This window comes from Caretta caretta, chromosome 6 (assembly GCF_965140235.1).
Source record: "Caretta caretta isolate rCarCar2 chromosome 6, rCarCar1.hap1, whole genome shotgun sequence".
In the NCBI taxonomy this organism is placed as follows: domain Eukaryota; kingdom Metazoa; phylum Chordata; order Testudines; family Cheloniidae; genus Caretta; species Caretta caretta.
In genome coordinates this window covers 25358493-25383822 of record NC_134211.1, presented here as the reverse complement: position 1 = coordinate 25383822, position 25330 = coordinate 25358493, and the positions used below count along the sequence as shown (strand labels likewise).

At 41.1% G+C, this 25330-nt stretch overlaps 1 protein-coding gene and 1 long non-coding RNA gene across 9 annotated transcripts in view; one reads left to right on the top strand and one right to left on the bottom strand.

Moving 5' to 3' along the window:
- LOC125637711 (uncharacterized) overlaps positions 1 to 23186 on the top strand; it is a 66338-nt gene extending 43152 nt beyond the window's left edge. For 4 of the 6 annotated variants that reach the window (XR_012668879.1, XR_012668882.1, XR_012668878.1 and 1 more), the window contains one exon: positions 22489 to 23186. This is a non-coding gene — a long non-coding RNA (uncharacterized LOC125637711). Of the gene's footprint in view, positions 1 to 1222; positions 1790 to 9130; positions 9300 to 22488 lie in introns of those variants that run through there. The other 2 variants (XR_012668883.1, XR_012668881.1) reach the window with 2 other exon arrangements.
- Positions 1 to 25330, bottom strand: part of KCNQ1 (potassium voltage-gated channel subfamily Q member 1) — a 533253-nt gene that overhangs the window by 309360 nt on the left and 198563 nt on the right. The window lies entirely within an intron of this gene.

The window sequence follows — 25330 nt, the reverse complement described above, 5'->3', positions numbered from 1 at the left end:
CTCACATACACACACACACACAAGCTGATTTTTCAAAATGCATGGAGATATCTAAGACCATGAAGGCTAATACATAGAAATTCAAATACTGCTTTCGCTTATTTGCTAAGAATCTACCATAGTTGTGAAAGTCAGTTTCTAAACCTTATGTTCATGCTAAAATTACACATGAACTAAATGTAATATATAACAATATTTATGTATTGCTATACATAATATTTTATAAAAAAGATGGAATACACATCCAGAAGAACATTCTTATTATATATATATACACAGACAATAAAATTCCATGGAAAAACACACACTGTAAACATCGGTGTTTTCCCGTTGAGGGCAGCTGCTGTAATACAATCCATGGTGCCTGCTGCCAGGATTTTCCACATGAGTGCATCTTCTTTTAACCGCTGCTCAAACACTGGCTGAAAGAGGAGCTGCTAGACTGAACATGTGTCTGCACTCTGATGACAAATATATGGAACAGCAATGGAATGCTGAGCAAACCTTAGAGTTTTGGCGGGAAGTGAGCTGTACACTCTACACCTTCAGCTCAAATTCACAAACACTTTTGTTTCAGTCTTTAGTGATAGTTCTTTTACCTGAAACTACCAAAGTGTGCGTAGGTTGTGAGCAGCAGGCATAAACTATCAGTGGACTATTTAAGAAATGAAAAGAGTTATGACAATGACTTTTTTATACTTAATCTATGCTTTACATAACGGGATCTGGGTGTACAGTCGAGAGGTAGTTATTAGGCAAGATGTGGTTAAACCATTTGCTGTGGCTTAGATAAAAAGAAAAGAAGGGTGTGGGCAGAAATATGTCAGAGACGTACAATCTTGTAAAGGAAGGAATGGATTCCTGGCAAGAAGCTGTTCATAATATCAACTAACTCTAAAACAAGAAGCCACGGATTAGAGAGAACTGAATCAGGTTTCCTTACACAAAGGGTATCTGAACTGCTAAAAGTACAACAGCAATTAAGGAGCACAAATCATCTTAAAAGGAGAGCTGAGTAATGATGTGGAAAAATTACAGTTCTCCCTTGGATTAATGACTATGTAGATGTGTGTATGGACACAAACACATATGTAGGCACCCACATGCAAGTTTTCTGATTTCACTCCTACCGTTTTCAAGATACGTGTATATATAGTTTTCTTATGCACCTATCTTAATAAGTCCTAATAATGTTATCATTTGTCTTGTTGCTGTTTTCCAGTTTTTACATATGAAAAACCTGGTAGCAGCTGATTGGGAAACATCTATCGATCTTATATGAGAGACCACAACCACTGTTTAAGGAGTGTGCAAGTGGAGCGGGAGTTGAAGTGGATACAGTGCTATTAGTTAAAGAGAAAATTCTATCTTAAGCACATTCATATTTTTTATTGATAAGACTGTTGAAAGACTTCCCTCCTTCCCCATCTGAAAATTTTAAAAAATTGAAATAAAAAGATTATGAAGTGTGGGTAAAATGATGGTATGGAGCAGTAGCAGCTTCATTTAAGGACAGAAACAGATTGAGAGCCTCAGACACTGTTTAAAGAGTAGAATAGACTGAAAAAATGCATTAAAAAGTAAGAATGCACCTTTTGGGAGGACTGATGTTCGCTGGAAGAAATTAGGTCTGAGATTTGTGAACACTTTATAAAAACCATACTGTACAAAGAAGTCTCACTGGGAATTGGGGCGGGAACAGGGATGTAGGTCTAGAGAAACAAAGAGAGTAGGGGAAAAATGAAGTTCAAGAAACAGAAACTCAAAAAGGTATTTTAATAAACTTGGGGAGTGCGGTATTCTGCCATTTTAACAAAACCTCTATGGAGTGACTGTGCAGCAGTACTTAATCAGTCCCAATGTGCACCAATCCTCAGGTGATACTGGCAGCATATATACTGTGTAGAAATAACAATATACAGTTGTCACTTCCTCATTTTCTGGGTGGTTATATAGAATTTACTTTACCAGTGTCAGCTTCCTGTAGGTATCGTCTATCGAGTGAAAGTACTTTTGGTATACGATTACTTTCCCAACACTGTATAATATCTTCAGGCAGTATAAAGTATCCCCCCATGTGCACCTGTGTACTGCAATTATTTTGTGTCTAGACAGATCAGTGAATTAGTCAAACCAGTCAGGGAGAAAATGTGAGGGACCAATGGCTATTTCCTCCTGCAGAGGAGAAAGAACAAAAGAGATGGATGCAGCTACAAAATGTGGATGGCAGGGAGATTCCTGCCCCATCGCTAGTCCCCTGATGATACCAAAGTGCATAGAGCCCACAGTGTTGCCAGCTCTCATCATTTTATCATGAGTCTCATGTTATTTGGTCTTCTTCTAAAAGCCCCAGCTCCTGGAGTCATGTGATGACATGAAAATATCAGATTTCATCTCAAAATATGTTTCTAGCCTTCATTGTTGTGAAGAAATGCTTGAAAACATGACTCAAGTGCACCTTAAAATCTCAACAACCAAAAGGTAAAAAAAGAACCCAACATTTATTTATTTTTTAAATCTCGTGATTTTGAGGGGACTGACTCATGATTTTTCAACATGTGGGATTGGCAATACTATGATTATTCAATCTGGTCCATAATAAACATGTATGGTCCAAATGAGTGAATGAAAGGATGTGTGTTCTACTCCCTGCTCTTTTACATACCCACTCTGGCCAGGAATCAGTAAAGCACTTAAGCACATGCTTAACTTTAAGCAAAAATTTAAGCCCCACAGAAGTCAACAATAGGGACTTTGAAGGAACTTAAAATTAAGCACATACTTAAGCACTTTTTGCCTATGTGGATTGAGAAAGCTACTTCCAAAACTCAGTTATTTGACCTCTCTCCATTACTGAGTCAGCTAATTTTTAGGATACGGCATTTGGGGGGACAGGAGGTTTGTTCAACTGGTCAATGCCAAGGATTATTGCACCTTGTGTTGTACTATATTATTATTATTATAATATTTTGTTTTAATAGCTAACAATCCTATTATCAATTATGCATTTGCAGCACATATACTTGGAAAGCAGAACACAAAGGTACAGAGTGGAAGCCCCAAGTTGACAGCAGAATCCATGTGGGATATGATGACTGAAACGTATAGTCATAATGATGCTAATAAGCATCAGTTTAGTTTAGCCATATGGATAACTGTCAATGAGAAGGGGCCTCCTAAGGCCTACATATTCCGGCCATTGTACCCAGCCTTGTAACCTTTGGCATTGTAGCTTGTGGCTATAGCACGGGTAGGGTTCATCACTACCACCTTTTAAGGTTCAATATGAAAAACAGAAAAAAACAAAAGTGAACTGAAGGGCTCCTCACAGAATTTAACATTCCTGTTTATGTTTGACTGTAAATCATGTAAATCAACAGGTTAGCGTAACTAGACTATGTCTGATCTGTGACCCCCCTTTTATAAAGTAAAAGTGTGGAGTTAAATATAACAATGACTTTGCAGAAGTGTATGGTTTGAAAACTTACCACTGTTCAGGGAGGTGGCAGAGAAAGAAGGTTGAAATAGAACAAGTGGAAAATAGGCAGCTGAGATCTCTAGAAGAAAGTGAAGTTCCAAGTTCCAATCCTGCAAGCTACCGAGTACCCCTTAGAGATACTAAGCACCCTCAGTTTGCACTGACTTTAGGGACTTCTGCTTCTTCCAGGAGACATTCAGAACTTTCAGGACTGGACTCCTAGGGTACAGCTATACTGTACTCTTTCAAAAATCAAATATCTTGGGATTTAAGTGAACTTTAAAACAAAACATTGCACGGACATTACATTATAGGAGATAAACATGAGAAAATTGAAAGAGCCCTGGGCACTTTGAAGGTCCTCTATCCGTGATGTGAAAATGGAAGGCAGCAAAGCAGATGCCACGTGAACTTTCCCTAAAATGCTGGACCAGCCCAGGTGAAACCTGGCTTGGTATTTTTAATCTTTCCACACAAAACTGTAAACCTTTGTATATAAAGTTCTAAGTGATGACTTCATGCTTTACTGGGATGAGGATCAGTAAAGCCTGCACCTCTGTAATGAACATCTATTATGTCAGCTAGAGACAAGAAGGTAGCCTGCAGGGGGAAAGCTCAACATGAACACCAAGGGTCAGACGTGGCTATGCACAATCAGACATTTAATGAATTTCTGCAGACAGCTGCTTACATAACTAACAGCCAAGCTGTACTGCGAGGCCTTCAGAAAGTCCTTTCTAAAACATTGAGGCTTTTGCTTGGTGGGGAGGGAGATGTTTAAAAGATAAGAAAAGAAAAATGTTAAAATCCATAAGCTTCAATAGCTGTAATTACTTATAATAGCCTACAACTACATGGACTAAGCTTTAATTATTATGCGTAGCAATGTGTCTGTTATTGAAAGTAGTGGGAAACCAGTTTTAACCTGTCAAATATGATGGACTCATGTTTTTCTAGTGTTTAAGGAGTTAGAGTTGCCCTTCTTTTTTGCCAACAATATACTTATACAATTAAAGAAAGTTCTTTTATACTATTTTAAACAAAGGCAGAAGAAATTTGCCATTGGAAATTCTTGAGTTTAATTATCCAAAGTCTTAAAATGACTGGCAAGATTCACTTTTAAGTCATATAGGCTAATTGATGACACAGTAATCATGAAGGGTAATACTAGTAAATGCTAGTCTAGTCAGGTATTCTTTCTTCCTGGAAATACAACCCATGACACCCTGAGGGATTCTTCCTGGCACAGATGCAGCGAAAGATGCAAGAAAGAGAGAAGACAGGAACACATTTTTCAAAATGTCTTCTCCCCTTATTCATCTGTCGAACAGAACAAATGCATTGTCCAAACAGGATTATAAATGAGCACATGCCCAACATTAAAACCAAACTTCCAAAAACACACATTCTGGCACTTGGAATTACATCCCTGACAACTTTTATCCAAGAAAAAAGAACTACAAGATAAAAAGACATTTCCATAATCATATGTAACCATAAAATAAAGTGTGTAATTTCATAGTCTACCATCTAATGAAACAGAAGAGACAATTGCCAGAGTCCTTCTCTTGTCCTCTAGAATTACACACTAATTTGCCAGCTCTAGCACAAAGCTGACGCACAAACCAAGGATAATAAAGATTCTGTTCTTTTTAATTTTCTTAATCCCTTTGCTAAAAGTTTGTTAGTACCTATAGAAGAGCGCTTAGGCCCTGATACAGCAAGGTGCATGAGGATGTGCCTACCTGTGAGCATGTGAGTAGCCCCACTGAATTTAATGGGACTACTCCTATATTTAAAGTTAGGCACATGCTGAAGGATTTTGTTGATTTGGCACCTAACAAGACACTGAAATGAGCTCAAACTGCCCAGTACAACTTAATGTCATCTATTTGATCAAAATAAACAATTAACACTAGTTTTCAGTTTAGGCTGGATTAAAATAAATCTCCAGATAGGCCTTTCCTCTTCCTAATGTTTCTTATATTCATGTAATCTATTTCTCCCCCTAACCTATTTATATACATATATATATATATATACACACACACACACACACACACACACATATACACACACACACTGTTTATAAAGATTCTTTTCTCCTTCACTTTTAAACAATGTTTTAAATGGTCTAAATGTCCTCACCTTGCCCAGACTGTTGCATGAACCATAAGCAGACTGGGGAAGCCAGCTAACATGAAGTGTTAACTTGAGGTAGATTTCAAGTGTTGCCCCTCACCTGACTCCTATAATGCTTTCAACTCAGAGCTAGCTGGCCAGGTGGGCAGAGGAAGTGGGGGAGAAGGGGTTTGAAGCTTGAGTACTGCTGACATTGAGGGCAGGTCTACACTACAAGTTTACATCAGGCAGCTGCGCCACTGTAGTGCATCTGGTGATGACGTTCTAAGCCGATGGGAGAGAGTTCTCCACGAGAGGCGGTAGCTATGTTGACTGGAGAAGCTCTCTCACCAACATAGTGCTGTTTACCTGGGAGGGCTAAGGTCAGTATTGCTACATTGCTTGTGGGTATAGATTTTTCACACCCCTGAGTGACATGATTATACCACAGTAAGTACATAGTGTAGACCAAGTTTGAGTGACATACAGCAGAGACTCAGCGACAGCTCGAGTTAGCACAACTCATCAACTGCTAATCCAATCAAACTGTGCTGGTAAGATAATCGATGTGTAGGGGAGTACTCTTATGCAGTGTGGTTGGTCTCACTGGAGAGAGGCTTGCTCAAGTGGAGTGACTCAAGATAACTGCTGCACTGAAAACAAGACCCTATATAAACTGCAATAAGGTAAAATCCATTCCCCACTGAAAATTTGAAAATCAAGGTGTACAAAGCTGTGCAAGTACATGAGAGATAAATTGCATGCATCAACTATTAAGGAAGGACAAGTAACCGTCCATCCCCATTGACCACCCCATGATATGTACTGGGGGCTGGAAACATTAGCTTTTGATCCCTCCCCTTACAGATACACCTTATCTGATAGCACCCAAAGCCACACTAAGGCCATGTCTACACTACCACTTATGTCAGCAACATTTATGTTGCTGAGAGTTGCAGAAAAAACACCCCTGAGTGACGTAAGTTTCACCAGACTAAGTGGCATCGCACTACGTCGGTGGGAGAGCTTCTGTTGCCGCCATAGCTACCGTTGCTCACTGAGGTGATTTTATTATATCAACAGGAAAGCTCTCTCTCCTGTTTAGAGCATAGAGCGATCTTACAGGAGAGCAGTCGCATAGGTATAGCTGTGCCGCTGTGAGCTCACTAGTGTAGACATAGCCTTAATCAGCATGGTACGAAATTTTGTCTGCTATTGGTCCTTTGATAGAAGCACTGTCTGCTGCACAAGAACCAATGCAGTGCAGCAGAAACAGGCTCACCTAAAGTATACACATAATAAAAAGAGGAAAAGGAACATGGAAGGGGGGGGGAAAGGAAAAGAGAAGGGTGTGGTTGGGGGTGACAAACAGGAAAGAGCTAACAGAGGAGCAAATCTGAAGAGTAGGAGAGACAAAGGAAAAGTGAGAAAAGAAACTAGCAAGACGATGAAAAAGGCTCTGTCTATTCTGAATGATTCTACAGTCAGAACCAGAATTTCACTTACCAGCCCTTTCCATCGGAACTGGCAGCATGGAGTAGGCAGTTGCCACAAAGCTACTAATTAAGCTTATAAGTCTAACTTTCAGGGCTCCATGCAACGGGTTCACCTGCAAAACTGTCTGAGCACCCGTTACACGTGCAAAACCTGCATTTGTTTATGCTGACCTATGATTAGATTGCATGTGCAAATGAAGTTGTTGTGTACACAATAGTTGCTCATGGATTTTCACAGGTGTACCTGCTACTTGGAGGCCCTTTACAGCCCACAGTCTTGTTTTCCTTGTAAGTTTACAAATCCTTTCCAGTACTGCTGCTATACATTCCTGAGAAAAGCTATACAAAAACTTGGAAGGTCAATAATATTCATAATACTTTCCACCTAAAAGATCTCAAAGCACTTTACAAACATTAATGAAGTTTCACCATACGGCTGTGTGGTAGATATTATCATCCACCCTTTACAGATAGAGAAATTAAATAAACTGAACAAGACAGCCAGCAGTCTTCACAGATTGGGACCACTTTGATTATACAGTCTGGACTCCTTCATGATACAGGCTGTAGAATTCCATCAACATGCCTCAGAGCACTTACCTGTCAAGTATATTGGAGGTGCAATAGTTCAATACTAATACTACTTAATATCACAAAATAATTGAGAAGGCCAGATCAGGGTCAGAGCTTTGATTTGTGCTAGGGATGCAGTCCATGCCCGGATAAAAAATGGTCTAACGGTTAGGGTGCTAGCCTGGGATTCAGGAAACCTCAATTAAATTTCCCGCTTCATCACAGATTTGCTCTTTGATTTTGGGCAAGTAACTTGGTCTCTCTGCGATTCAGTTCCCCATCCGTAAAATGGGGCTAACAGTCCTTCCTTGTGTCACAGGGAGGATACATACATTAAAGAGTGTAACTTGCTCAGATACTACAGGTTTCAGAGTAGCAGCCATGTTCATCTGTATCTGCAAAAAGAAAAGGAGTACTTGTGGCACCTTAGAGACTAACAAATTTATTTGAGCATAAGCTTTCGTGAGCTACAGCTCACTTCATTGGATGCATTCTGTGGAAAATACAGTGGGGAGATTTACATACATAGAGAACAATGGGGAAATAGTTTACTTTCTGTAATGACCCATCCACTCCCAGTCTCTATTCAAGCCTAAGTTAATTGAATCCAGTTTGCAAATTAATTCCAATTCAGCAGTCTCTCGTTGGAGTCTGTTTTTGAAGTTTTTTTGTTGAAGAATTGAAACTTTTAGGTCTGTAATCGAGTGACCAAAGAGATTGAAGTGCTCTCCGACTGGTTTATGAATGTTATAATTCTTGACGTCTGATTTGTGTCCATTTATTCTTTTACGTAGAGACTGTCCTGTGCCAGCAATGCCCCTCTGCCATGTACGTTGGTCAAATTAATTTAGGCTTGAATAGCGCCTGGGAGTGGATGGGTCATTACACAAAGTAAACTATTTCCCCCCCGCTCCCCCACTGTTCCTCAGATGTTCTTGTCAACTGCTGGAAATGGCCCACCTTGATTATCACTACAAAAGGTTCGCCCTCCCCCCCGCTCTCCTGCTGGTAATAGCTCACCTTAAGTGATCACTCCCCTTACAGTGTGTATGGTAACACCCATTGTTTCATGTTCCCTATGTATATATAAATCTCCCCACTGTATTTTCCACTGAATGCATCCGATGAAGTGAGCTGTAGCTCACGAAAGCTTATGCTCAAATAAATTGGTTAGTCTCTGAGGTGCCACAAGTCCACCTTTTCTTTTTACAGTTATGAAGGACATATAAGTTTCAGAGTTCAAACAGTGAGAATGAGGTGTTCATTACTTGCAGCTAGTGTTCACATAAACACTAATCAAATACTATATGAAATCAATGTAAAATACATGGACAGAGACCAAGGAAGAAAGAAAAAATACACACATTGGCAACCATCAGGAAACGCTGACAACTGCTCTTCAAATACCATTTTGAACTGGGTCAGGTTTCTCTCATTATGCATGTCCAATCTGCCCCACCAGCTTATTTTTTCAGAATTCAGAGACCAAAGGGGACTGTTATGACCATCCTGTCTGACTTCACTTTCTTCAGAAGACGAGCCTGGAGCGTGGTGCACCATGACGATTCTTGATGATCCAGAGCCCCTTCGGAGCTTTAAGCTCTTTGACCATATAGCAGCCCAAAGGTACTTTAGTTTACACTATGAACCAGTCAGCTCCAGGGACAGTCCTAGCATACTAGAGGTGCCTATTTCTCATTCTTGTGGTTGGCAGCAGTGTAGCAAAGCAACTGAGAATGGGGGCTATTAGTTCTCAGATGTTCTACCCAATTGGTTGGGATATTAACTCTGAACTTAATGATAGTAAAAATGCCCGAAATACTAAGCTTATTCACTGCTGATTATCTCTGAAGGAACTTCCTACCATATGCGGACTGCTGGTGGCACATGGGACCGTGAGCAGAGATTGAGTATATTAGCCCCGCCTGCACCTCCCGCCCGGCCTATTCTTATATTTGCAAAACCTTGTTAAATTATGGTTCAAGCACCACTGTTGTACCACCTTCTAAAGTGGTTTTGTTGCCATCAAATCCCCTACCCTACGTCAGAGTTTTGGAAGACTCTTCTCAAGCCTTTTGGCTCCAGCCTCACTCAACAGCCAAACCAAATGAAAAAATGGCTCTGGGTTTTGTGTATGAGTCGTGTTTTAATACAGTTTTTAAACACAGCGCTATGCTAGGTGCAGATGGCCCTTTGAAATAAGAATGGGAGAAGACTTTAAATTCAGGTAAAATATTATTACACCACCTTGGACATAGCAACTTTAGAATTCTGTTCTTTTCCACCAAGCTTTGTACACCTCCCACAATTATCGTACCAGGCATTACCCAACTGGCCTTCTCAAGGATATAATATGACATGCTGCCAAACAGTGAGGAAAGAAACTGAAATGAGCCTTCCCCAGTGCTATCATACATCTCATCCAAAACAAATAGAGAGAGATCTCTTGCGCAACCCCTTCAGAAGCCTTTCACAAAAATCAACAATCCTTAAACCAAGTTTGCTTTCCAGCTAAAATCTTTTGTCTTTAACATTAAAACTGCACCAAGGATGATTTATGTGCAAGTTTCCTGTCATCTCCCTGCCATGAGGTGCTATCGATATTTCAATGGGATTTTTGAGGGTGACAAGTATGGAACATACTGTAGTCTGAACTACCTGACGTATCAGTGATCGATTCAATAATTTTTTCCTTAAAGAACCCATTTTGCCCTCAGGTCAGGTATATAAATCTCCCTTAGCATGGAAGCAACCAAGCATTTCCCAGCTTATTTTGCTCCTCTCTACATCTAACATCAATGAATTTTACAGAAGTATAAGAAGAATGTACTTATAAAAATACAGTCCTACTAGGTTCATTTTGTCATCCAGTTGCCTATTAACCTGTGGTCAATAAAATGAAAGCGTAGCTACAGTCTCATATATAACTTGACTGCCCTCTTGTGTTAAACTACATCCTTTGCATAAACTGAATACTTGAAGAGCTCTTTATAGAAAAAATTGGTACATATAGACCATTTGGTGTACTATCCACTATACCTAAAATTCCTCATTTACCCCTTTCCTATATTAAAAAAAGTCCTGTATGAAATGCGAGAAACTTATAGTGTCTGACACGATTACAAACAAAAAATGTTGGTTTGGATATTTAAAAGAAACTTTTCAATTCAGCAAATGTCAACACTATTAAAAATGGTGATCACCAAACTAAAAGCACAGATAGTTTCATTAAGAGTAAAAAGAGAAAAGATCCAAAAACAACACGGAGTCCTTGTGGCACCTTAGAGACTAACCTATAATAGCTGTTATCACTGTGCTGCTTTGCTTGAGCTAACCCCGATAAATCAATGACATAGCTGAATATACACTCCTTGAGCATATTAAAATTATAATTTAATACACATCTACTTAACAGGTTTAAGTGTGGAAATGTGCATCTAGATACATAACATGTAAGAAAGTACATATTTGTTTCAAATTTATACCTGCACTATGCATGTGACATCATTTGCACAGGCAAAACAACTAATTTGCTAAATATCTCAGATTTGCAAGTCTGCTTTTTTGGGAGATGTATATTTATCAGCTTTTTTTTCATTATAGAAAAAATTAGGCCCTCTGAATAATTTACCCAAATTTTCATGTTTTAAAAAAATGTAGAAATTATGGAATACTGAGATCTGGTCTCAGGTACTATGGGTCCTGTCCCAAGTTGGACATGCAGGACCCAGGCAGGCTTTGGTAACCTTTGTACCACATTTGACGGGGGACAGAAGAGTCTAGCATCTGGCCAGATAGGAGGGAAATGTCATTAGGGGGATAAAGGAGGATTTCTTCTGCTGGCAAGGTGAAAGTCAATGACCGTCTGTGGAAGGTTGCAGCAGATGGATGGGCTTGGACCAAGAGGTTTGTCACTGAGAACCCAGGGAGGCATCAGCCCCCGTGTTCATGTTTTACAATGCGGGAAAGGGGAATGGGAAGGGGCACTGCAGGCAAGGGAGATAATACAGTAGCGGAGTATTGGAAGTTCTGACACATCAGAACCTCCCAAAATGCAAGGACCCTGTGTGATCACACACTTGTGATAAAAATGCCTCTAATTTTCACATAAGTGTTTGTCTAGTCCACCTGTAGGGCTGCTGCAAGGCTGTCATAGAAAGTAGATCTGGTCAGGGATTTTCCACCAAAAGTGCGTTTGCACATAATCAACGTTTTCCATGGGGAACGTTTTGATTTTGCCAAAATGAAATATTTTGTTTTGGGTCAGTATCAAAATATTTTGCTTTGTGGGACTGATCCAAAATGTTTCATTTCAAATCACTTCAACAAAACATTGAGTTGTATTTCTTTATCAGTGCATTGCCTTGCGGAAGTTGTAGTTTGGTCCCCCAATTCCATCTTATGGGCCAGGCTCCTTGGAAAATATCTCCCATGCTGCAATATGAATTTCCCTCTGACCAAGCTGCATCATGGGAGTCATCTGGATGCATCATGGGAGATGTAGTCCAGTCATGGAGCCTGGCTTGTAGGGAAGAGCATCAGCCTTCCAAGCTACAACTCCCATGCGGCAATGTGCCACAATTAGAAAATGCAGTTTAAAGTTGAACTGGCTCAAAAGAAAGTTTCTGATCAGTTCACAGAATTATAGGACTGGAAGGGACCTCAAGAGGTCATCTAGTCCAGTCCCCTGCACTCATGGCAGGTGTTTGTCTAACCTGTTCTTAAAAATCTCCAGTGATTGAGATCCCACAACCTCCTTAGTCAATTTATTCTAGTGCTTAACCACCCTGACAGCTAGGAATTTTTTCCTCATGTCCAACCTAAACCGCCCTTGCTGCAATTTAAGTCCATTGCTTCTTGTCCTATCCTCAACGATTAAGAACAATATTTTTTCTCCCTCCTCCTTGTAACAACCTTTTATGTACTTGAAAACTGTTATCTTGTCCCCTCTCAGTCTTCTCTTTTCCAGACCAAACAAATCCAATTTTTAAAATCTTGACTCATAGGTCATGTTTTCTAGACCTTTAATCTTTTTTTTTTGCTCTTCTCTGGACTCTCTCCAATTTGTCCATATCTTTTCTGAAATGTGGCACCCAGAACTGGACACAATACTCCAGTAGAGGCCTAATCAGCACAGAGTAGAGCAGAAGAATTACTTCTCGTGTCTTGCTTACAATACTCCTGCTATACATCCCAGAATGATATTTGCTTTTCTTACAGCAGTGTTACACTGTTGACTCATATTTAACTTGTGGTCCACTATCACCCCCAGATCCCTTTCTGTAGTACTCCTTCCTAGGCAGTCATTTCCCATTTTGTATGTGTGGGAATTGATTGTTCCTTCCTAAGTGGAGTACTTTGCATTTTCTCATACATTCTCATATACATAGAATATCAGGGTTGGAATGGACCTCAGGAGGTCATCTAGTCCAAGCCCCTGCTCAAAGCAGGACCAATCCCCAACTAAATCATCCCAGCCAGGGCTTTGTCAAGCCTGACCTTAAAAATATCTAAGGAAGGAGATTCCACCACCTCCCTAGGTAACGCATTCCAGTGTTTCACCACCATCCTAGTGAAAAAGTTTTTCCTAATATCCAACCTAAACCTCCCCCACTGCAACTTGAGACCATTACTCCTTGTTCTGTCATCAGCTACCACTGAGAACAGTCTAGATCCATCCTGTTTGGAACCCCCTTTCAGGTAGTTGAAAGCAGCTATCAAATCCCCCCTCATTCTTCTCTTCCGTAGACTAAACATCCCCAGTTCCCTCAGCCTCTCCTCATAAGTCATGTGTTCCAGTCCCCTAATCATTTTTGTTGCCCTTCGCTGGACTCTTTCCAATTTTTCCACATCCTTCTTGTAATGTGGGGCCCAAAACTGGACACAGTACTCCAGATGAGGCCTCACCAATGTCGAATAGAGGGGAATGATCACGTTCCTCGATCTGCTGGCAATGCCCCTACATATACATCCCAAAATGCCATTGGTCTTCTTGGCAACAAGGGCACACTGCTGACTCATATCCAGCTTCTCGTCCACTGTCACCTCTAGGTCCTTTTCTGCAGAACTGCTGCTGAGCCATTCGGTCCCTAGTCTGTAGCGGTGCATGGGATTCTTCCGTCCTAAGTGCAGGACTCTGCACTTGTCCTTCTTGAACCTCATCAGATTTCTTTTGGCCCAATCCTCTAATTTGTCTAGGACCCTCTGTATCCTATCCCTACCCTACAGCATATCTACCTCTCCTCCCAGTTTAGTGTCATCTGCAAACTTGCTGAGGGTGCAATCCACACCATCCTCCAGATCATTAATGAAGATATTGAACAAAACCAGCCCCAGGACTGACCCTTGGGGCACTCCACTTGATACCGGCTGCCAACTAAACATGGAGCCATTGATCACTACCCGTTGAGCCCGACAATCTAGCCAGCTTTCTATCCACCTTATAGTCCATTCATCCAGCCCATACTTCTTTAACTTACTGGCAAGAATACTGTGGGAGACCGTGTCAAAAGCTTTGCTAAAGTCAAGGAACAACACGTCCACTGCTTTCCCCTCATCCACAGAGCCAGTTATCTCATCATAGAAGGCAATTAGATTAGTCAGGCATGACTTGCCCTTGGTGACTCCATTCTGACTCTTCCTGATCACTTTCCTCTCCTCTAAGTGCTTCAGAATTGATTCCTTGAGGACCTGCTCCATGATTTTTCCAGGGACTGAGGTGAGGCTAACTGGCCTGTAGTTCCCAGGATCCTCCTTCTTCCCTTTTTTAAAGATGGGCACTACACATTAGCCTTTTTCAAGTCGTCCGGGACCTCCCCTGATCACCATGAGTTTTCAAAGATAATGACCAATGGCTCTGCAATCACATCCGCCAAATTCTTTAGCACTCTCGGATGCAGCGCATCCGGCCCCATGGACTTGTGCTCGTCCAGCTTTTCTAAATAGTCCCAAACCACTTCTTTCTCCACAGAGGGCTGGTCACCCTCCTCCCCATGCTGTGCTGACCAGTGCAGTAGTCTGGGAGCTGACCTTGTTCGTGAAGACAGAGGCAAAAAAAGCATTGAGTACATTAGCTTTTTCCACATCCTCTGTCACTAGTTGCCTCCCTCATTCAGTAAGGGGCCCACACTTTCCTTGACTTTCTTCTTGTTGCTAACATACCTGAAGAAACCCTTCTTGTTATTCTTAACATCTCTTGCTAGCTGCAACTTCAGGTGTGATTTGGCCTTCCTGATTTCACTCATGCATGCCCGAGCAATATTTTTATACTCTTCCCCGGTCATTTGTCCAATCTTCCACTTCTTGTAAGCTTCTTCTTTGTGTTTAAGATCAGCAAGGATTTCACTGTTAAGCCAAGCTGATCGCCTGCCATATTTACTATTCTTTCTACACATCGGGATGGTTTGTCCCTGTAACCTCAATAAGGATTCCTTAAAATACAGCCAGCTCTCCTGGACTCTTTTCCCCCTCATGTTATTCTCCCAGGGGATCCTGCCCATCAGTTCCCTGAGGGAGTCAAAGTCTGCTTTTCTGAAGTCCAGCGTCCATATTCTGCTGCTCTCCTTTCTTCCCTGTGTCAGGATCCTGAACTCGACCATCTCATGGTCACTGCCTCCCAGGTTCCCATCCACTTTAGCTTCCCCTACTAATTCTTCCTGGTTTGTGAGCAACAGATCAAGAAGAGTTCTGCCCTAGTTGGTTCCTCCAGGACTTGCACCAGGAAATTGTCCCCTACAGTTTCCATTTGTCCTTATTGAATTTCATCCTATTTACTTCAGACAGCTTCTCCAGTTTGTCCAGATCATTTTGAATTTTCATCCTATCCTCCAAAGCACTTGCAAGCCCTCCTAGCTTGGTATCATCCACAAACTTTATAAGTGTACTCTCTATGCCATTATCTAAACCATTGATCAAGATATTGAACAGAACCGGACCCAGAACTGATCCCCGTGGGACCCCACTCATTATGCCCTTCCAGCATGATTGTGAATCACTGATAACTACTCTCTGGAAACGGTTTTCCAACCAATTATGCACCCATGTTATAGTAGCTCCATCTAGATTGCATTTCCCTAGTTTGTTTATGGAGAAGATCATGCAAGACAGTATCCAAAGCTTTACCAAAAAGTCAAGATATACCACCTTGACTGCTTCCCCTGTGATACAGCATGGCCAGAAGGCAGCAGGAGAGTGATATAGAAGAGATATGTAAGTCCTAGAATGAGGAGCAGCCTTATTCCCTGTAAAGGGAAGAAAGGTTTCTATAGATTAATTAAAAGCACCTGAAGCCAATTAGAGCACCTGAAGCTAGTCACCTGATAAAAACCGCCTGCTTCAATCAGCCAGGGGAAGGAGTTGGAGCAGAGAGCAATTTGAAGGAGTTGAAGTAGAGGAGAGTTTGGAGAAGTGCTATGGCTGGCTGGAAGACAAAGACCCTAGGTAAAGAGACACCTGGCTTGTGCAGAGAGAGAGGGGGGGGGGCAGGATGCCCCACAAGCTGAAGAGCAGGAGAGGGAAGTAGCCCAGGGGAAGGAAGCACTAGTTCAAGTGGTTTACCACTATCCCTAGGGCCCCTGGGCTGGGACCCGGAGTAGAGGGCGGGCCTGGGTCCCTCCCTCTCCACTACCCTCCTCTAGGTTACTAGTGGGACAGTAGATACCCTAGTTCAGGGGCAGGAAACTGTGCCCTGAACCCCCACCCAAGAAGCGGAAGCGTGGGACCCATCATAATCCTACTGGCAATTTGCACACCCCCCATCCACAAGGTTTATTACCATATCAAAGAAAGCTATCAGATTGGTTTGATGCAATTTATTCTTGACAAATCCATGCTGACTGTTACTTATCACTTTATTATCTTCTAGATGTTTGTAAACTGAATGCTTAATTATTTGCTTCCTTATCTTTCTGTATACAGAAGTTAAGCTGACTGGTCTGTAATTCCCCAGCTTGTCCTTATTTCCCTTTTTATTGATGGGCACTATATTTGCCTTTTTCCAGTCTTCTGCAATCTCTCCCATCTTCCATTACTTTTTCAAAGTAATCACTAATGGCTCAGATATCTTCTCAGTCAGCTCCTTGAGTATTCTAGGATGCATTTCATCAGGCCCTGGTGACTTGAAGACATCTAACCAACCAAAAATCAAACATTTTGACTTTGGGAGTGTTTAAATGTTTTGTTTAGATGAAAAATTTTGAAATAAAATGTTTCAACATTTCTGAATTATTCTTTTTAATTTGCTTTCTAATAAAAACTTCAAATTTTCTATTTCTCAGCCTGACTTAGGATGAGAACAAACCTCTGAAATGTCAGACTTTCTCACAGGATGGAAATCCTGAATTTTGCTCAGCCCCAATAGCAAACATACTTTCTCTGCACTGTTATGCAGCGTGCAGACAGGCCTAACCTTTACTCTTCAGCAAAGGTTCTGACTTTCTGGTCTTATCCTCAGTTTCCCCTCTAGGTTCTTTGTGGAAAAACTCCCGTCATATCCTCCTTGTGCCAGCCAATCACCATACTTCTTGCCCTCAGCTCCTCCCCCTTTGCCAACGAGACACAGGCTACAGCTACACTACAAGCCAGGGGTGTGATTTCCAGCTCATGCACACATCCTTGCACTACCTTGACAAGAGCTAGTGCGAGTATAAATAGTAGTGTAGCTGCAGTAGCTCAGGTAGCAGCAGCAGGGGCCCAGCTTAACCATGACAAGTACAAACCTGCCTGAAACCCCTGTGTACATACTTGGCATGACTTAGCCGTACCATCGCTGCCCATGCTACTGTGGCTACGCTGCTGGCTATGGCAAACTCCTCCCCTGGCACTCAAAAGATGTGGACAAATTGGAGAAAGTCCAGAGAAGAGCAACAAAAATGATTAAAGGTCTAGAAAACACGACCTATGAGGGAAGACTGAACAAATTGGGTTTGTTTAGTCTGGAGAAGAGAAGACTGAGAGGTGACATGACAATTTTTAAGTACATAAAAGGTTGTTACAAGGAGGAGAGAGAAAAATTGTTCTTCTTAACCTCAGATGATAGCACAAGAAGTAATGGGATTAAATTGCAGCAAGGGCAGTTTAGGTTGGACATTAGGAAAAACTTACTAACTGTCAGAGTGGTTAAGCACTTGAATAAATTGCCTAGGGAGGTTGTGGAATCTCGATCATTAGGGATTTTTAAGAGCAGGTTGGACAAACATTTGTCAGGGATGATCTAGATAATACTTAGTCCTGCCTTGAGTGCTGAGGACTGGACTAGACGACCTCTCGAGGTCCCTTCCAGTTCTATGATTCTATGAAAGTATTTGTAATAACGTGTCTTTTCTAAGATGCATTCCAAGCTACACTGGTGATAAACCTAATAGGTATGTTTAATATTGGACTGTTTTATTTATATTCCTGCCTTTAGATTACAAGCTCTTAAAAGGGTGGGACTTGTGAAGTGTGTCATACATCACATCCTTACAGTGCCGTGTATACTAAGAGTGAAATGCCAATTATAAATAATATTTGTCAATATATAATTCCAGAACCCAAGTAAACTGAAATGCAAAAACACTGATAAGCTCTGATCATTCAGACTTGCTCTCTATTAGTGTATGGTAATTTTAAGATTATTTTTGTGTTTCAAAATGGAAGTGATGTAATATAATTTAGCAAATTTGAGACCTGAATCCAGATACAATATTGAAGAATGGCTGTGTGGAACCTCACACACCTCAACAAAACCTCACATAGTGTGGTGGGAAAGAAAGTGTCCTTGAAGCCTGACAGGTGTCCTAATGTGGTTAGCATAAAAGCAAGATAAGGGAAAATTATAAATAGTCCTTATTATAACAAAGGGGAAAATAAAACTTAGTTCCAGAGCAAACAACAAAGGGTGTAGATTAAGATGCATTCCAATAATGTGAATCAAATGAGTATCTAAAATCATATATGGACAGGACTGGTTTAAATTTCAAAAATAAAAAACAGATGCAGAATTACTGCTAAACTCACTAAAGGGCTAGTACACTTTGGTAGCATTTTTCCACTGATTTCACCTGCAGCCATTTTAGGGCTCAAATGTGCAGCTGCTTCTTGCGTGGAGTTTCCCACTTCTGTTGGATTCAGTGCAGGTTCCATGTGTACAACTGGCTACACAATAAGACCCTCTGGGAGGAAGTGTGTGTGCCAACCTCTGCCTCTCATTCTGAAAGCAACAGTTTCCCCAAAAGCCAAGCATTCTAGTTAAAGCAAAAATTATCATTGCAGGCTGTAGTTTAACTTCTAAGTGTACCACTAGAGCTGGTTATATAATCTGTAGGGCAAATTTCACAAAGTTTTCCTAATTAAACTATTTGCTTGGGGTGAAACGCCCCACGGTGTAGAGGACAAGCGCAGGGACCCAAAGTACCATTTTCTAAATTATATGCACTGTCTAAATGCATCTCACATTTTAAAAAATGCTGCAAGGAAGATGCTGTAATAGCAGAGTTACTCAGAAATTAAACGTAATGGGAAAAAGTTGATAGATGTTTCAGAGCCCAAATTGTCAAAAAGACAGGCTTACTGTCACGTATCTCCCTGCCATATGTAATTGCCACCACAAAGGGACCACCAGACAGTGTACTGTATTCATCTCCCTCTCTACTCCATGACATAAGCTGATTTTTTGCAGGGATCAGGAAATATTTTCAGCTCACACTCATGTGTGCCTTCATTTTATCATTTTAATGGAGCCTACTTGGAAGTCCTAGCTCTGAGGAAAAATATTGCACCCTGGTGAAGAATGCAGTATCATGCCTCCTCAGCAACACAGATTACCAAGAGCAAGTGTCTGCTCACTTCATTGGCTCCCTGTAAAATATTGTACCAAATTAAGTGCTTCAGTCTTTATTTTCAAGGCTCTAACTGGCCTGGGCTCAAGATTCCTAAAAGATGAACTTCCCTTCTGGGGCCCCAACTACCCCTAACACCACCATTCCAAGGAACAATGAAATGTCTACATCAAGGATTAAACTTGTTTGTACAGGAGAAGGAGCTTTCTTGATGGCAAGCCCCAGACTGTTGAAGTCACTCCCACACAAGCCAAGAACAACCACAAACCTCACCACTTCCTGGTACAAATGCACTTTCCTTCTGAGAAACACAGAGTATCTTCAGTTTAATGAATTAAGAAGTGCACATCCACATTTAACTTTGCCCTCTGCAGGGAGCTGCAGCGGGCAAGTCTAGCAGAACAGAGGTTAGTCTCCTGGTTTATTCTTACTCTGGAAGATGCTTGGATACAACAGTGATAGGCATGGTACAAGACCCTACATAGAACAGAAACTAACCTACAATATCACACAACTGGCCAAGTGCACTATTGTGACGTTGCACTCTATATGATTTTATGAAAGCATGCTGATGAGTGTAAATATAATGTAACTAAAATATGCTTCATGCAAAAGGTCTCTTGTAAGCTTACAAAGCTTATAATCTACTGATTGTGGTCATCCTATTTGTATAAATGTATCACTCTTGTATCTGAAACTAGAAATATGAAATATAACTCTGAGGGCCTATTGTAATTATGCAAAGTGTGGGCTATTAATGGTGGTTTGGAATCTTGATGGCTCCCATCAACCAGGACAACTGACTGTGGATGGCTCTGTTTGCAGGCAGGCCTTCCTGTGAGTCAGGCTGGGAGGAATGAAGGCTTGGGGTCTTACAGTGACATGTGATCATGTCACCTGAACTGGACTCCATCTTTAACCTGGTGCTTTTCCACTGAGAAGGAGGAGTGGGAACCCAGAGGGACAAAGGATTCCCGCCTTATGCAAAAGATATATAAGTAGGTGGAACAGAACAAGGGAGGGCAGCCATCATGAGAAATCCCCTAGCTACCACTTGAGCCGGAACAAGGGCTGTACCAGGGGAAAGGATTGTGCCCAGACTAGGAAGGCATCCAGTCTGTGAAAGAAACTTATTGAAACATCTCTGAGGGTGAGATTTTATCTATATTCAGTTTTATTACTGTACAAGACTTAGACTTGCATATTTTATTTTATTTTGCTTGGTAATTCACTTTGTTCTGTCTGTTACTACTTGGAACCACTTAAATCCTACTTTCTGTATTTAATAAAATCACTTTTTACTTATTAATTAACCCAGAGTATGTATTAATACCCGGGAATGTGTGTGTGTGTGGGGGGGGGGGGCAAACAGCTCTGCATATCTCTCTGTCAGTGTTATAGAGGGCAAACAATGTATGAGTTTACCCTGTATACGCTTTATACAGGGTAAAACGGATTTATTTAGGGTTCGGACCCCATTGGGAGTTGGGCATCTGAGTGTTAAAGACAGGCACACTTCTGTAAGCTGCTTTCAGTTAAGCCTACAGCTGTTAGGGGACGTGGTTCAGACCTGGGTCTGGGTTTGCAGCAGGCTAGCGGGTCTGGCTCAAACCAGGCAGGGCTCTGGAGTCCTAAGCTGACAGGGGAGGAAAGCAGGAGCAGAAGTAGTCTTGGCACATCAGCAGGCAGCCTCCAAGGGGGTTTCTGTGACCCAACCCGTCACAACTATATTTTTGGTCTGTTTTATTTTTTTGCACCTCTTCCAAACATCACCTAACAACTGCCAAAGGTAAGACACCTGAGCAGGTAGATCTCTTGTTGGTGATTTTTAGCTTCTGTTTTTACCTGATATGGTGATTGACAGTAAATACAAAAGAGCATATTTAGAGAGCAGAGGAAAAGTAGTTCATTATAAATCATCTTATTCAAACATGGGGCTTGAAAACCCCCCGCCTGCAAGAAAGGCGTAAAAATATTTAAAGCCCGGGGGGGAGGCGGGGAGGGAAGGAGAGGAGAGACTAGGAAGACTGAAGGCTTCAACTTGCATACATCTGCAAATCTCTCTACATTTAGTTCCCCATTTTTGTAAGGCATGAAGCTATCTTTTGAAGAAAAATGTAAAATTCAGACAACATTAGTAATGAACTAGATGTGATCCAGGATACAATGGCCTCTGCAGAAAAGAGAAACTTGAATGTATTGGCTCAATAGAGGAAGTATGATGTATAAAATGCAGCCATAACCAAGTCTCTGTTCAGGTACAAATACAATAAAGAAAACCATGCGGTGACCAATGTCAACTAAAGCAAACTTGTTTAATGCCATCTCAGTGTATCTTTCTATTAACCTTCTGAGATTAAAGCTGTGCTCTATGCTGCGTCCTGAATGCCAGGGTTGGTTGCCTATTAGATGGGAGTTAAGCAGTAGATGTGATATATCTTGATTTTAGCAAGGCTTTTGACACAGTCCCACATGACATTCCCATAAGCAAACTAGGAAAATGTGCTCTAGATGAAATGCTGATAAGATGGGTTCATAGATGTTTGAAAGACTCAAAGAATGTTATCCATGGCTTTCCATCAAACTGGGAGGGCATATCTAGTGGGATCTGGCAGGCATCAATCCTGGGGCCAGTATATCCTACATTTTCATCAATAACTTGGATAATAGAGTGGAGATTATGCTTATAAAATTTTTGGATGCACCATATTGGGAAGGGTTGCTAGCACTTTGGAGAACAAGATTAGAATTCAAAACAACCTTGACAAATTGGAGAATTGGTCTGAAATTGACATGATTAAAATCAATGAAAACAAGTGCAAATGACTTCATTTAGGAAGGAAAAATTAAATGCACAACTATGAAATTGGGAATAACTGACGAGTTGGTAGTACTACTGGAAAGGATCTGGGGGTTACAGTAGATCACCCATTAATTATGAGTCAACAACATGATGCAGTTGTGAAAAATATGTAATTTCTAATATTCTGGAGTGTTTTAACAGGAATGTCATATGCAAGACACAAGAAGTAACTGTCCTGCTCTACTCAGCACTGCTGAAGCCTCAGTTGAAGAACTCTGTCCAATTTTCAGTGCCACACTGTAGGAAAGATGAAGACAAATTGGAGAGAGACCAGAGGAGAGCAACAAAAATGATAAAGGTTTAGAAAACATTACCTGAGGAAAGGTTAAAAAAATGGCTAACAGCCTTCAGATACTTTATAAAGAGGACAATGATCAATTTTCTCCACAGCCAATGAAGGTAGGATAAGAAATAGTGGGCTTAATCTGCAGCAAGTGAGATTTAGGTTATACATTAGAAAAATCTTTCTAACTATAAGGGTAGTTAAACTCTGGAATAGGCTTCCAATGGAGGAATCTCTGTTATTGGAGGGTTTTAAGAATGGATTGGACAAACACCTGCCAGGAATGGTTTAGGTTTATTTGATCCCATCTCAGCACAGGGGACTGGACTTGATGACTTGTCAAGGTCCCTTCCAGCCCTCCATTTCTAGGATAATATTAAGTTTAGGTTTTGTTGGTCAAGTAGGAAAAAATAAATGCAAAATCAAAGTCCCTCAATTGAAAATATCTTGCCTTCTTTTCCCATAGTTCAAAGCTACACATGAGTAGTCAAAATGCTCAAAAAATTATATTAGTTGCCCTTATAGTACACTGAAAGAAAGCTGTTGTCTCAGGTAGCCAGGAGCCAAATTACAGAGGGCTTTCGAGATCAAAAATCAATAACTAGAATTGCACCTGGAAGCAATTTGAAAGCCAGCACACAGTTCAGAAAACAGGTGTAATATGTTAAATCACATTAACGCTGCTAAGTGAGCAGGCAACTATACTCTGCACAAGCTGATGCTGCCAAGTTTTCTCCAAGAATATCTCCATTACAGCAGCCTAACTGGGAGACCATAAACTATGGAAAACTCTATATTGGAGAGAAAATGTTACAACCTACTTGCCAGAAGATGGGAAAACATTTCTGGAAACTGCCAGCACTAACCTTTGAATCCAGAAGTATTTAACGGTTCAGAAGCTTTCCCAACATTCAGAACTCCTGGACAAGGAGCGAGCATATCACCTCTAGCTCACCTTCTACAAATTTTCCATACATACCAGCGTCAGTTTGGTCATGTCAGGACTAAACTTCGGCTCAATCGCTCTTGTCCAAGACCTCATTTTAGCCAAGCATTAGGAAAGCAGAGAAAAACATACCATACTAGCTGGGTGTGATGCCAAAGAAGTTTCCATCTGAGCATCATCAGAGGAGGGATACCACGGCAATCCACATAGTTGCTGTAAATGGTTGGTTAGGACCAGTGACATGACAGAAATGTGCAGAACCTGACATGAGTGTGCCTTCTGGACAGATGAGAAACTGCTTAAAGGCAGCCCCTGGGATCTCTGAGAGAGCAGGGTGGAATGGATTAGTAACCATGATGCTGTTTGAATTCAGAATACTGGAGATTTCAACATTAGAAACAATTGAACAAACAATAGCGGAAAAAGGACATTCCAAAAAATGTCAGTATTGTGAGGGGTATGATGCTGGTAAATCACGTGCCAGCTCTGGTCAGGGCTGTAGACATTAGCTAAGAACTGACAAACTCATAGCTGGAAACCAAACCAGCTCACATGTATGTTCGGGTTGTTCAAAATAGATATTAGTCTTATAAGAATGTACTTAGTGTTTAGACTCTACGAAATGCTTGTAAGTTGCTACATGCATTAATCTCGCATGTAATGTCTTCCATGCTACAAGGTAAAACATAAGTTTGTTTTACAAATTATAAAAATGCCTGCTCTGAACTCAGATAGGAAGAGTGGCTCTCCATGCCCATCCAAGAGGACTATCAAAAATTAAGTGGACCATCAGAAGACAAAAGCTTTTTTGATTGCCCCATCCACCCATGGAGAAGTACGTCCCATCTGTTTGAATGCTGGAAGAGGGAAATAAAAAATAGTTGACATGAAGATTTTTCATCTTTGTCCTTTGCACTCTTGCAAGGGCTGGAGCTAAGAAACAAAACAGAAAAAAAGCAGAGATCCCTAGGGTTGACCTGGGTTAAGCCCTGAAAAGACATTCAATACTGACTGATCACCACATCTGTCACCTTTTAGAACCATAGATTAAACTCATTTGTGCATATATGTTGCCTGCTTTAACTTGGAAATAACATTCATTTCTTTTTCCTAGTTAATAAACCTTTGGCTAGTTTACTATAGGATTGGCTACAGGCATTCTCTTTGGTCAGAGACCTGGGGTAAGCGATGGGTCCCTTGGGACTGGAAGCAACCTGTGATTTTTGGTGTAAGTGATCATTTATCATTAAGTCCAGCTTGCCTGGGTGGGTGGCAAGATAGACTGGGGAGCCCAAATGGACTGCCTGTGACTCTATGGTAAGACTGCTAGAGTGATCTTAGAATTCACATGTATTACTGGGTTAGTGAAACATTATAGACCACACAACCAGTTTCGGGTGTCTGCCCGGCTTTTGACAGTCTGCCCTGAGAATGGCCCTCTTGATTGTGAACTACTCCAGACAGCATGACAAGGGGATTTCTGGTGGAGTAGTGCAAGAGGAGGTGTTCAATGTATTCCTTTCTTTATTTCATAAATTTAGCATTATGGCCCCGTCCTACTGGGAACAGTACAAACATATGAAGAAGATGGCATATTCTGTGGCAGGCCAATGCAACTATGGGATGGCAAATCAGATAATGCTTAGATGATATTTCAGGTTTGACAAATATTATTTTACCTCTATGTCACAGAGACCTATGTTATTTGGCTGTATTTTGGCATAATACTTATGTACTAGGAAGTGGGCTCTTAT